Below are 15,287 nucleotides of genomic sequence, written 5' to 3'. Positions count from 1 at the left end.
ATGGCGGTATTATGTGAGAACACTATGGCAGTATTATCTTCAGAAAGCGGACCCATTCTATGGTGGTTCTGGCTGAGCACCTGCACGCGGGTCTGGGGTAATAGAGGGGACAGCATGACCTCCAGTTAGGTGCAGTCATGGCTGGTGAGGCAGCTGAAGAGAGGCGTCTCATTTTTATCGTTACTATAAGGCTACATTTCCTTCCCAGCGTCACCCCGGACTGCGCCTGTCGCCTCGCTTTCACACATCACCAGGACAGGATGGAGAAGACAGGATCTGAGGAGGGGAATGGGGTCTGTATGCAAAGTCTGGATCAGACCAGGCCAACAATCCGCAGAAATGTTTCCTGGATTTCTGTGGAGCAGACTGTCCATCCATGAGTATAAAAGACAGCGCCCTATGTACAATCCCTGGCTGCTCCGCACACCGAACAGGGGGCCCCTATAGACCAGCACACTGCTCTCCTGAAATACTCTGTGCTGCTGTCACCCTGCTCCCTCCACCACATATCTCCCAGAATCCTTGCTGCCTGCCATCCTCGGTGACCGTCTACTTGTCAGTATAAGGCTGCTTTCACACTAGCGTCGGTACGGGCCCGTCGCAGTGCGTCGTACCGACACATGCTGTGAAAGAAATGTCCGACGTGGGCAGCGGAAGCAGTCTTACGACGCTTCCGCTGCCCCATTGTAAGGTCTGGGCATGAGGGGGCGGAGTTTCGGCCGTGCATGTGCGGTCGAAAATGGTGGACTCGACGCACAAACGTTACATGTAACTTTTTTTGTGGCGGCGGTCCACCAAAACATGACGCAACCGTCGCACAACAGTTACGACGTGTGGCAATACGTCGCAATGCATCGGTAATGTTAGTCTATGGGGAAAAAACGCATCCTGCAGACAACTTTGCAGGATGCGTTTTTTCTCCTGAATGACGCATTGCAACGTACAGCCAACAACTCTTGTGTGAAAGTAGCCTAAGGCTGCCGTCCACTAGCAGTATTTGGTCAGTATTTTACCTCAGTATTTGTAAGCCAAAACCAGGAGTGGGTGATAAATGCAGAAGTGGTGAATATGTTTCCATTATACTTTTCCTCTAATTGTTCCTCTCCTGGTTTTGGCTTACAAATACTGAGGTAAAATACTGACCAAATACTGATAGTGTGACGGCAGCCATACTCTGCAGTCACCAACAAAATGGCTGCTCACTGGGTTCCTGAATATCATCCTCTCTAATCCCTTAGCAAACACCCAGAAGGAGAGGAGAGGAGACATCACACAAGTCAGCAGACTCCGCCCATAATTACTGCAGTGCAGTAATGTGAGCTATTTGTACACTAGGTTTTTCTGAAATTTCAGCAGCTGCTCCCCCTAGTGTTGAAAAGTGGAAATTCCAAAACTTTTCAAATTATTTTTCATATCTTACTAAATTATAAACAAATGATAATATTTTTTAAGAAAATGTAATCATTAATTCTTTACATTTTTACAATTTCTGAAAAAAATTTTTTTTTGATGGCACCTTCCCTTTAACCCCTCTGTGACCTTAGACGTACTATCCCGTCGAGGTGCCCTGGGCTTATCTGACCCTGGACGGGATAGTACGTCATAGCCGATCGGCTGTGCTCACGGGGGGAGCGCGGCCGATCGCGGCCGGGTGTCAGCTGCTTATCGCAGCTGACATCCGGCACTATGTGCCAGGAGCGGTCACGGACCGCCCCCGGCACATTAACCCCTGGCACACCGCGATCAAAGATGATCGCGATGTGCCGGCGGTGCAGGGAAGCACCGCGCAGGGAGGGGGCTCCCTGCGGGCTTCCCTGAGCCCCCCGCAGCAACGCGATGTGAACACGTTGCTGCGAGGGTCTTACCTCCCTCCCTCCCTGCTCAAGCCCCGGATCCAAGATGGCCGCGGATCCGGGTCCTGCAGGGAGGGAGGTGGCTTCACAGAGCCTGCTCAGAGCAGGCACTGTGAAGGCTGCAGCGCTGCATGTCAGATCAGTGATCTGACAGAGTGCTGTGCAAACTGTCAGATCACTGATCTGTGATGTCCCCCCCCTGGGACAAAGTAAAAAAGTAAAAAAAAAAATTTCCAAATGTGTAAAAAAAATTAAAAAAAATATTCCAAAATAATGAAAAAAAAAAAAAAATATTATTCCCATAAATACATTTCTTCATCTAAATAAAAAAAAAAAACCAATAAAAGTACACATATTTAGTATCGCCGCGTCCGTAACGACCCGACCTATAAAACTGTCCCACTAGTTAACCCCTTCAGTAAACACCGTAAGAAAAAAAAAAAAAAAACGAGGCAAAAAACAACGCTTTCTTATCATACCGCCGAACAAAATGTGGAATAACACGCGATCAAAAGGACAGATATAAATAACCATGGTACCGCTGAAAGCGTCATATTGTCCCGCAAAAAAAGAGCCGCCATACAGCATCATCAGCAAAAAAATAAAAAAGTTATAGTCCTGAGAATAAAGCAATGCAAAAATAATTATTTTTTCTGTAAAATAGTTTTTATCGTATAAAAGCACCAAACCATAAAAAAATGATAAAAATGAGGTATCGCTGTAATCGTACTGACCCGAAGAATAAAACTGATTTATCAATTTTACCAAACGCGGAACGGTATAAACGCCTCCCCCAATAGAAATTCATGAATAGCTGGCTTTTGGTCATTCTTCCTCACAAAAATCGGAATAAAAAGCGATAAAAAAATGTCACATGCCCAAAAATGTTTTCAATAAAAACGTCAACTCGTCCCGCAAAAAACAAGACCTCACATGACTCTGTGGACCAAAATATGGAAAAATTATAGCTCTCAAAATGTGGTATTGCAAAAAATATTTTTTGCAATAAAAAGGGTCTTTCAGTGTGTGACGGCTGCCAATCATAAAAATCCGCTAAAAAACTCGCTATAAAAGTAAATCAAACCCCCCTTCATCACCCCCTTAGTTAGGGAAAAATAAAAAAAAAATGTATTTATTTCCATTTTCCCATTAGGGTTAGGGTTAGGGCTAGGGTTAGGGCTAGGGTTAGGGCTAGGGCTAGGGTTAGGGCTAGGGTTAGGGCTAGGGCTAGGGTTAGGGTTAGGGCTAGGGCTAGGGTTAGGGTTAGGGCTAGGGTTAGGGCTAGGGTTAGGGCTAGGGTTAGGGTTAGGGTTAGGGCTAGGGTTAGGGTTAGGGTTAGGGTTAGGGCTAGGGTTAGGGTTAGGGCTAGGGTTAGGGTTAGGGTTGGGGCTACAGTTAGGGTTGGGGCTAAAGTTAGGGTTAGGGTTTAGATTACATTTACAGTTGGGAATAGGGTTGGGATTAGGGTTAGGGGTGTGTCAGGGTTAGAGGTGTGGTTAGGGTTACCGTTGGAATTAGGGTTAGGGGTGTGTTTAGATTAGGGTTTCAGTTATAATTGGGGGGTTTCCACTGTTTCGGCACATCAGGGGCTCTCCAAACACGACATGGCGTCCGATCTCAATTCCAGCCAATTCTGCGTTGAAAAAGTAAAACAGTGCTCCTTCCCTTCCGAGCTCTCCTGTGTGCCCAAACAGGGGTTTACCCCAACATATGGGGTATCAGCGTACTCAGGACAAATTGGACAACAACTTTTGTGGACCAATTTCTCCTGTTACCCTTGGGAAAATACAAAACTGGGGGCTAAAAAATAATTTTTGTGGGAAAACAAAAAGATTTTTTATTTTCACGGCTCTGCGTTATAAACTGTAGTGAAACACTTGGGGGTTCAAAGTTCTCACAACACATCTAGATAAGTTCATTGAGGGGTCTAGTTTCCAATATGGGGTCACTTGTGGGGGGTTTCTACTGTTTAGGTACATTAGGGGCTCTGCAAACGCAATGTGACGCCTGCAGACCAATCCATCTAAGTCTGCATTCCAAATGATGCTCCTTCCCTTCCGAGCCCTCCCATGCGCCCAAACGGTGGTTCCCCCCCACATATCGGGTATCAGCGTACTCAGGACAAATTGGACAACAACATTTAGGGTCCAATTTCTCCTGCTAACCTTGGAAAAATACAAAACTGGGGGCTAAAATATAATTTTTGTGGAAAAAAAAATATTTTTTATTTGCATGGCTCTGCGTTATAAACTGTAGTGAAATACTTGGGGGTTCAAAGCTCTCACAACACATCAAGATGAGTTCCTTAGGGGGTCTACTTTCCAAAATGGTGTCACTTGTGGGGGGTTTCTACTGTTTAGGTACATTAGGGGCTCTGCAAACGCAATGTGACGCCTGCAGACCATTCCATCTAAGTCTGCATTCCAAATGGCGCTCCTTCCCTTCCGAACCCTCCCATGCGCCCAAACGGTGGTTCCCCCCCCACATATGGGGTATCAGCGTACTCAGGACAAATTGGACAACAACTTTTGGGGTCCAATTTCTCCTGTTACCCTAGGGAAAATACAAAACTGGGGGCTAAAAAATAATTTTTGTGGGAAAAAAATTTTGTTTTATTTTTATGGCTCTGCATTATAAACTTCTGTGAAGCCCTTGGTGGGTCAAAGTGCTCACCACACATCCAGATAAGTTCCTTAGGGGGTCTACTTTCCAAAATGGTGTCACTTGTGGGGGGTTTCAATGTTTAGGCACATCAGTGGCTCTCCAAACGCAACATGGCGTCCCATCTCAATTCCTGTCAATTTTGCATTGAAAAGTCAAACGGCGCTCCTTCCCTTCCGAGCTCTCCCATGCGCCCAAACAGTGGTTTACTGCCACATATGGGGTATCAGCGTACTCAGGACAAATTGGACAACAACTTTTTGGGTCCAATTTCTCCTGTTACCCTTGGTAAAATAAAACAAATTGGAGCTGAAGTAAATTTTTTGTGTAAAAAAGTTAAATGTTCATTTTTATTTAAACATTCCAAAAATTCCTATTAAACACCTGAAGGGTTAATAAACTTCTTGAATGTGGTTTTGAGCACCTTGAGGGGTGCAGTTTTTAGAATGGTGTCACACTTGGGCATTTTCTATCATATAGACCCCTCAAAATGACTTCAAATGAGACGTGGTCCCTAAAAAAAAATGGTGTTGTAAAAATGAGAAATTGCTGGTCAACTTTTAACCCTTATAACTCCCTAACAAAAAAAAAAATTGGTTCCAAAATTATGCTGATGTAAAGGAGACATGTGGGAAATGTTACTTATTAAGTATTTTGTGTGACATATCTCTGTGATTTAATTGCATAAAAATTCAAAGTTTGAAAATTGCGAAATTTTCAAAATTTTCGCCAAATTTCCGTTTTTTTCACAAATAAACGCAGGTACTATCAAAGAAATTTTACCACTATCATGAAGTACAATATGTCACGAGAAAACAATGTCAGAATCACCAGGATGCGTTGAAGCGTTTCGGAGTTATAACCTCATAAAGGGACAGTGGTCAGAATTGTAAAAATTGGCCTGGTCATTAACGTGCAAACCACCCTTGGGGGTAAAGGGGTTAAGGACTAATTACGGAGTATATAGATTGCAGTGCTAGGTAGGCAGGGGAGTGTATGTGGCTATATACATATCAGAGCAAGGCATGCAGGTACTGTATGTTGGTACTAGCTGAAGAGCCCGGCGTTGCCTGGGCATAGTAAATATCTGTGGTTAGTTATAGCACCTCACTTCTCTTATTTTCCCATCATGCCTCTCATTTTCCCCCTCACATCTCTCATGTTCTCCCTTACACCTCTCATTTTCCCCTTCACTACTCTCATTTCCCCCTAACACTTATCATTTCGACCTCACATCTGTCATTTTCCGATCACTCCACTATTTTCCCTCACCCCTCTCATTTTGCACTCACACCTTTTCATTTTCACCTCACACCTCTCATTTTCCCCTCAGTATATACATGTTTGTCATCTTCCTTATATATAGTATACACCTGTATGTCATCTCCTGTATATAGTATATACCTGTATGTCATCTCCCCTGTAAATAGTATATACCTGCTGTATGTCATCTCCTCCTGTATATTGTATATACCTATGTGTCATCTCCTCCTGTATATAGTATATACCTGTGTCATCTCTTCTGTATATACTATATACCTGTATGTCATCTCCTCCTATATATAGTATATACCTGTATGTCATCTCCTGTATATAGTATATACCTGTATGTCATCTCCTCCTGTATATAGTATATATGTGTCATCTCCTCCTGTATATAGTATATACCTGTAAGTCATCTCCTCCTGTATATAGTATATACCTGTGTCATCTGCTCCTGTATATAGTATATACCTGTGTGTCATCTCCTCTGTATATAGTATATACCTGTGTGTCATCTCCTCTGTATATAGTATATAGGTGTGTGTCATATCCTCCTGTATATAGATTATACATGTGTCATCTCCTCCTGTATATAGTATGTACCTGTATGTCATCTAATCCTGTATATAGCATATACCTGTGTCATCTCCTCCTGTATATAGTATATATCTGTGTCATCTCCTCCTATAAATAGTATATACATGTGTGTCATCTCCCCTGTATATAGTATATTTGTGTGTCATCTCCTCCTGCATATAGTATATTTGTGTGTCATCTCCTCCTGCATATAGTATATAGCTGTGTGTCATCTCCTCCTGCATATAGTATATACCTGTGTGTCATCTCCCCTGTATATAGTATATACCTGCTATATGTCATCTCCTCTATATACTGTGGTGCAGTGACCAATGTTGCAGCCAGGGGGCGCTGCATGTGCACTTCGGGATGCACATGGAGACATAATTGTGTTGAAATAGCAACTGGTCATGTGATTGATGGACGCTATGTATCACAGAGGTAGGTGGCCCTGTGATGGAAGCCTGGGTATGTTTTGCTCAAGCAGATCTACTACTGAGGGATTTGTTTACATTGGGAAGGCTTCCAGGTGATTGGAGAGATGGGTGGGTCTAGTCACCTACAAACCCACCCAAAGAGGCGTGTCTGAACACGTAAGTTGGTTTTGTGTTGAAGGACCTGTGGTGATGTCATGCTCACCTGACTGGCCATGTGACAGGTACCTGGGTGTGGTTACACCTATGAAAAGTAGGTGTGTGCAGCACATGGGGTGAGTGTTTGGGAGACTGCAACTGTGGACAGACTTCCATGTGTCCTGGCTGGACACTACAGACTGGCCTGTGTGCTGTAAGTCTTGGACGGTCGGTGTTGGAGGCTCCTAGGAGTGGAGTTGCCCTGGAAGCGCCTAGCGACCGTAGACCTTGACGGTCTGTATTGAGGACCTGGGTCTGACATGACGTCCGAATGAGCAATGGACTCCTGAAAGGTAACCCCAGATGGGGGGAATTGTAATATACAAGAGAGAAGCCTTTCGGCTGCATGAACGGATCAGGGGTCGTGATAAGTTCATGAAATGTAACGCAATGGACTGTACGTCATGTGGTTTATGATGTGTAATAAACCAAATAAGACTTGTATGAGATATCGTGCCTGAAGTGTTTATCCTGCTGCTAAGCGAGTGTTCCCCAACACACTCAGGTAGCGTATCCCTACAATACCTATGAGTCATCTCCTCTTTTATATAGTATATACCTGTATGTCATCTCCTCCTGTATATAGTATATACATGTGTCATCTCCTGTATATACAGTTAGGGCCAGAAATATTTGGACAGTGACACAAGTTTTGTTATTTTAGCTGTTTACAAAAACATGTTCAGAAATACAATTATATATATAATATGGGCTGAAAGTGCACACTCCCAGCTGCAATATGATAGTTTCCACATCCAAATCGGAGAAAGGGTTTAGGAATCATAGCTCTGTAATGCATAGCGTCCTCTTTTTCAAGGGACCAAAAGTAATTGGATAATGGACTCTAAGGGCTGCAATTAATCAATGAAGTAGTTAAAAGGTCAGGGGTGGATTCCAGGTGTGTGGTTTTGCATTTGGAAGCTGTTGCTGTGAGCAGACAACATGCGGTCAAAGGAACTCTCAATTGAGGTGAAGCAGAACATCCTGAGGCTGAAAAAAAAGAAAAAATCCATCAGAGAGATAGCAGACATGCTTGGAGTAGTAAAATCAACAGTTGGGTACATTCTGAGAAAAAAGGAATTGACTGGTGAGCTTGGGAACTCAAAAAGGCCTGGGCGTCCACGGATGTCAACAGTGGTGGATGATCGCCGCATACTTAATTTGGTGAAGAAGAACCCATTCACAACATCAACTGAAGTCCAGAACACTCTCAGTGAAGTAGGTGTATCTGTCTCTAAGTCAACAGTAAAGAGAAGACTCCATGACAGTAAATACAAAGGGTTTACATCTAGATGCAAACCATTCATCAATAACAAAAATAGACAGGCCAGAGTTAAATTTGCAGAAAAACACCTCAAGAAGCCAGCTCAGTTCTGGAAAAGTATTCTATGGACAGATGAGACAAAGATCATACTGTACCAGAATGATGGGAAGAAAAAAGTTTGGAGAAGAAAGGGAACGGCACATGATCAAAGGCACACCACATCCTCTGTAAAACATGGTGGAGGCAACGTGATGGCATGGGCATGCATGGCTTTCAATGGCACTGGGTCACTTGTGTTTATTGATGACATAAGAGCAGACAAGAGTAGCCGGATGAATTCTGAAGTGTACCGGGATATACTTTCAGCCCAGATTCAGCCAAATGCTGCAAAGTTGATTGGACGGCGCTTCATAGTACAGATGGACAATGACCCCAAGCATACAGCCAAAGCTACCCAGGAGTTCATGAGTGCCAAAAAGTGGAACATTCTGCAATGGCCGAGTCAATCTCCAGATCTAAACCCAATTGAGCATGCATTTCACTTGCTCAAATCCAGACTTAAAGGGACTCTGTCACCTGAATTTGGCGGGACTGGTTTTGGGTCATATGGGCGGAGTTTTCGGGTGTTTGATTCACCCTTTCCTTACCCGCTGGCTGCATGCTGGCTGCAATATTGGATTGAAGTTCATTCTCTGTCCTCCATAGTACACGCCTGTGCAAAGCAATCTTGCCTTGTGCAGGCGTGTACTATGGAGGACAGAGAATGAACTTCAATCCAATATTGCAGCCAGCATGCAGCCAGCGGGTAAGGAAAGGGTGAATCAAACACCCAAAAACTCCGCCCATATGACCCAAAACCAGTCCCGCCAAATTCAGGTGACAGGTTCCCTTTAAGACGGAAAGACCCACAAACAAGCAAGACCTGAAGGCTGCGGCTGTAAAGGCCTGGCAAAGCATTAAGAAGGAGGAAACCCAGCGTTTGGTGATGTCCATGGGTTCCAGACTTAAGGCAGTGATTGCCTCCAAAGGATTTGCAACAAAATATTGAAAATAAAAATATTTTGTTTGGGTTATGTTTATTTGTCCAATTACTTTTGACCACCTAAAATGGGGAGTGTTTGTAAAGAAATGTGTACAATTCCTACATTTTCTATCAGATATTTTTGTTCAACCCTTCAAATTAAACGTTACAATCTGCACTTGAATTATGTTGTAGAGGTTTCATTTCAAATCCAAAGTGGTGGCATGCAGAGCCCAAATCGCGAAAATTGTGTCACTGTCCAAATATTTCTGGCCCTAACTGTACATGTCATCTCCTCCTGTATATAGTATATAACTGTGTGTCATCTGCTCCTGTATATAGTATATACCGGTGTCATTTCCCCTGTATATAGTATATACCAGTGTGTCATCTCCTGCTGTATATAGTATATACCTGTGTGTCATCTCCCTTGTATATAGTAAATATGTGTGAGTCATCTCCTCATGTATATAGTATATACCTGTGTGTCATCTCTCCTGTATATTGTATATATCTGTATGTCATCTCCTCCTGTATTAGACCGCGTTCACACATTATTTGGTCAGTATTTTTACCTCAGTATTTGTTAGCTAAATTGGCATCCTGATAAATCCCCAGCCAACAGGAAGCCCTCCCCCCCCCCCCCTGGCAGTAAATATTAGCTCACACATACACATAATAGACAGGTCATGTGACTGACAGCTGCCGTATTTCCTATATGGTACATTTGTTGCTCTTGTAGTTTGTCTGCTTATTAATCAGATTTTTATTTTTGTAGGATAATACCAGACTTGTGTGTGTTTTAGGGCAAGTTTCATGTTCATGTTCAAGTTGTGTGTGTTGCATGTGGCGACATGCATGTAGCAACTTTTGTGAGATGAGTTTTGTGTGGTGACATGCATGTAGCAACTTTTTGTGTGTTGAGTTGCATGTGACAGGTTAGTTTAGCAAGTTGTGTGCAGCAAGTTTTGCGCATGGCGAGTTTTGCGCGTGGCGAGTTTTATGTGTGGTGAATTTTGAGTATGTGCAAGTTTTGTGTGAGGCAACTTTTGCATGTGTTGCAACTTTTGTGCATGTGGCAATTTTTCAGCATGTGCAAGTTTTGCATGTGGCGAGTTTTCCATGAGGTGAGTTTTGCATGTGTGGCGAGTTTTGCGTGAGCCTAGTTTTGCATGTGGCGAGTTTTGCGCGTGGCGAGTTTTGAGCGACTATTGTGTTTCGACTTATGTGGCGAGGTTGGTGTATGTGTGGTGAAATGTGTGCTGAGGGTGGTATATGTCTTCAAGCACGTGGTAGTGTGTGGTGCCTTTTGTGTGTGTGTTCAAATCCCCGTGTGTGGTGAGTATCCCATGTCGGGGCCCATCGCTCTCACTCTTTAAGTCCCCCTTGTTCACTTCTGGCAGCTGTCAATTTGCCTCCAACACTTTTCCTTTCACTTTTCCCCCCATTATGTAGATAGGGGCAAAATGGTTTGGTGAATTGGAACACGTGGGGTTAAAATTTCACCTCACAACATAGCCTATGACGCTCTCCGGGTCCAGACTTGTGACTGTGCAAAATTTTGTGGCTGTAGCAGCGACGGTGCAGATGCCAATCCCAGACATACACACACACATTCAGCTTTATATATTAGATACAGATAATATTAAATACATCAAGAGGGTCCATTCCTTTACTGTCTGCTGCCCATTACATATATACCTAGCCCCAGGTATCAGTGGCTAAGAAGAATTATTTTGGCATCTTCCCCTTAATGACCGCCAATATGTCTTTTCACTGACCTGAGATATAAGAGAATAGCCTCCCCACACAGGTGACAATCCAGCAGCTGTCGGCTGTTCACTATAGCTGACAACTTGCTGCATCAGCCACAATCAGTGATTGCACTGTCCAAATCTGTTTAACCCCTTAGATGCTGCTGTCAATAGTGACTACATCATTATAAATGGTTAACAGAGTGTGGGGGCTTCCTCTTTATCCAAATTGGTGCCCTCAGATCATGATTTTGTGGTCCTGATGTTTGCCATGGCAATTCACAACCAAATGGTGGCCTTACAGTCTGACAGCTGTATTAATCTGTTCAGAAGTTAACGTTAGGGTTGAGCGACCTTCACTTTTATAGGATCGGGTCGGGTTTCACGAAACCCGACTTTTGGAAAAGTCGGGTCGAGTGAAATCGGCCGATCCTATAAAAAAGTCGGGGTCGGGGTCGGCCGAAACTCGAAACCCAATGCAGTGCATTGGGTTTCCATGGTTCCCAGGGTCTGAAGGAGCGGAAACTCTCCTTCAGGCCCTGGGATCCATATTTAAGTGTAAAATATAGAATTAAAATAAAAAATATCCTTATACTTACCCTCTGACGCTCCCTGGTACTAACCGGGAACCTTCCTTCCTTAGAATCAGCCTTCCAGGACCTTCGGTGACGTCGCGGCTTGTGATTGGCCGCGCGGCCGCCCATGTGACCGCTCGCGCGGCCAATCACAAGCCGCGACGTCACCCGCGACGTCACCGAAGGTCCTGGAAGGGCTGATTCTTAGGAAGGAAGGCTGTCGGAAGGAAGCAGGGCGCTTCCGAGGGTGAGTATATTCCTATTAGGTATATACTCACCCTCGGAAGCGCCCTGCTTCCTTCCGACAGCCTTCCTTCCTAAGAATCAGCCCTTCCAGGACCTTCGGTGACGTCGCGGCTTGTGATTGGCCGCGCGAGCGGTCACATGGGCGGCCGCGCGGCCAATCACAAGCCGCGACGTCACGGCAAGGTCCTAGAAGCGCGGATTCGAAGGAGGAAGGCTGCCGGTTAGTACCAGGGCGCGTCAGAGGGTAAGTATTGCAATATTTTTTATTTTAATTCTATATTTTACACTTTAATCTGAATTCCGATACCAATTCCCGATATCTTAAACATATCGGGAATCGGGATCGGAATTCCGATTCCAGATTCAAAAGATCGCCGACTTCATGGCCGACCCCCCACTGGGGTCGGGTCGGGTTTCATGAAACCCGACCTTGCCAAAAGTCGGCGACTTTTGAACAATTTCGACCCGTTTCGCTCAACCCTAGTTAACGTCATTTAGGTGGTAAAAATACATATTTTCATTCCTATCATACCACTTTGCATTAATTCCTGAAAAGCATCTGAAGGGTTAATAAACTACCTGACTGCAATTTTCAATATGTCAGGTGGTGTGGTTTTTAAAATGGTATAACTTTTGGGGGTTTCCCAATATATGGGACTCCACAAGTCACTTCAAACATGGATAGGTCCCTAAAAAAAGTAAATTTTGTAAATTTCCTTGAAAAAAATGAAAACTACTGCTACATTTTTAAAACTCCTAACATGCTAACAAAATAAAAAGAAAATTTTACAAAATGGTGCTGATGTAAAGCAGACATGAGGGAAATGTTATTTATTAATGTTTTTACTGTGGTATGACTATCTGGATTAAAGAAATAATTATTCTAAGTGTAAAAATTGCTAATTTTTTAACATTTTTCTCAAATTTCTGGTATTTTTTTATAAATAATACACAAAACATATTGACCTAAATTTACCATTATCATAAAGTATAATGTGTCACGAAAAAACAAACTCAAAATCACTGGGATTTGTTGAAGCATTCCAGAGTTAATACCACATAAAGTGACACTGGTCAGATTTAAAAAATTTGGCTCCGTTAATCATTAAGGGCTTAATCATGATTATTTTATTCCAAATCAATCCAGAGCCCCCTTTTTTCTCCATTTGCTTATTGACACTGCAGACTACAGCCAAATCCTTTTTATAGTGCAGCGTGAAAATCCAGCTATTGGGTTTGCCATCCCAGCCATCACATCTGAGTGCGCAGAAAATTCTTGCATTTTTTGTGGTACTGTAGAATTTTTTGTAGTGTTTTATACAATTTTTTGACACCATTTTGCTGCCAAAAAATTATTTAGCTATAGTTCAGATATTTACCACTGTGTTTTGTCCACCACACAGATCGCATATCATTGTGCTAAAAATTATACTGTTTCAGGCCTCCATAGAATGTTTGTTGTTGTGTCATAGCCAACTTATTGACACAATTTTGGTGAACATTGTGGTATCTCCGTCAAATGCCTCTTCTATCTCTGGGCTAAAAATTGTGGCATTTGAGCTGTTTTTGCTGTTTCTTACCATAATCCTATGCAGTATTTTTCTGCAAAAGAACAAAAAATACAGGCCACATATTGAACAGTGTGGTATCTCTGTCAGACGCCTGATCTATCTATCTATCTATCTATCTATCTATCTATCTATCTATCTATCTATCTATCTATCTATCTATCTATCTATCTATCTATCTATCTATCTATCTGTGGGCTACAAATTTGGGCATTTCAGGGCTACAGTCACCTTTTTTGGTGGTGTGTTACACTAGTTGTATACAGTATTTTTCTGTAAAAAAAAAAAAATACAGGCCACATATTGAACAGTGTGGCATCTATCAGACACCTGATCTATATGTGAGCTACAAATTTGGTTATTTGAGGCCTACATTCACCTTTTTTGGGAGTGTGTTAGCCTAGTTCTATACAGTATGTTTCTGTAAAAAAACAAAAATACACGCCACTTATTGAACAGGGTGCTATGTCTGTCAGACGCCTGATCTATCTGTGGGCTACAAATTGTGGCATTTGAGGGCTCCATTGAACTGTTTTTGCTGTGCCTTACCCTAGTTATTAACAACAGTTTGATAAAAAAAAAGAACTGTTACCTACAGTCCAGATATTTTAAACTGTTTTTTACGCACACTGATCACATACAAGTTTGCTCCAAATTCAGCCATTTGTAGTGAATGTGGAAAATATTGTAGTCTATTTAAAATGGGCAAGAAGTGTGGCAAGGGATGGGGAAGTGGACATAATGCTGATGGTGCATGCAGAGGCAGAGACCGTGGGCAACCTGAAATTGGGCCACAACAAACATCCACATCATCTCGCACGACCTTCCTGTCCTGATTACTAGGGGACCGCAGCACACCACTCGTGAACCCAGAGTAGTGTCAAAAAGGCTGTTGGTTGGATAGAGGATAATGCTTCCAGTCATTTTGCCGCCACCACATCTTCCACACAGTCAAGTCTCAGTAGCCGTGAGTCTGGACTGCATATTACTCACCCTGATCCTTCTTCCTCCCACCATTCCTAGTGCCCAGAGACAACTGATCCCACACTTGGACACAACGAAGAGCTGTTCACTTTGGTGAGAGTGGGAAAGTGTCACAAGAGGTGGACAATGATGAGACAATTGCCAGAAAGTCAGGAGGAGGACAAGGGTGTGGATATGGAAGACGAGGTGGTGGATGATATAGTAACTGACCCAACCTGGCAGGAGGACATGCAAAGCGTGGACAACAGTACACATGGGGAAGGAGGCGTTAGCACCCAACAGGCAGGAAGAAGCAGTATGGTGGCCGCTGACAGAAGGCGGGCAATCGTTCCCGGTAACACCAACATGATGGAAGTTGCCAGTCCAACTATTAGATCTTTCCGAGTCTGGTTATTTTTTAAAGACTCTGCTCATAATCCCAAACAGGCTATTTGCACCACCTGCCTTGCCCGCATCAGCAGGGGTAGCAAAACTACCAGCCTGACCACCACGAGCATGATCAGGCACATGGCAGCAAAGCGTCGAACTTTGTGGGTGGAACCCCAGGGTCCAGGAACAGTGTCTGCAGGTGACACTACTGCTTCTTCCACTGTTGTGCATGGAAGCCAACCACTGTCCACGGTGCAAGCGAAGATGCCTCCTGCCCTGCACCTGACGTTTCCGGCACTCAACTAGCAACATCATCAAGCATGTCCACGTCCTTGTCCCAGCACAGCCTTCAGTTGTCCATACCTCAGTCAGTGGAACACAAGTGAAAATATGCAGCCAACGCCACACAGGCCACAGTACTAAATTCAAACATTTCTTGTCTGCTTGCACTCAAAATGTTGCTTTTTACTGTCTTGGAGACGGAAGCTTTCTGTAACCTGATGGAGGAGGCCATCCCAAGG

The sequence above is a fragment of the Ranitomeya imitator genome, chromosome 6 (genome assembly GCF_032444005.1).
Source record: "Ranitomeya imitator isolate aRanImi1 chromosome 6, aRanImi1.pri, whole genome shotgun sequence".
NCBI classification, from domain to species: Eukaryota; Metazoa; Chordata; class Amphibia; order Anura; family Dendrobatidae; genus Ranitomeya; species Ranitomeya imitator.
The sequence above is the reverse complement of the archived record's forward strand: the minus strand, read 5'-3'. Positions refer to the sequence as shown.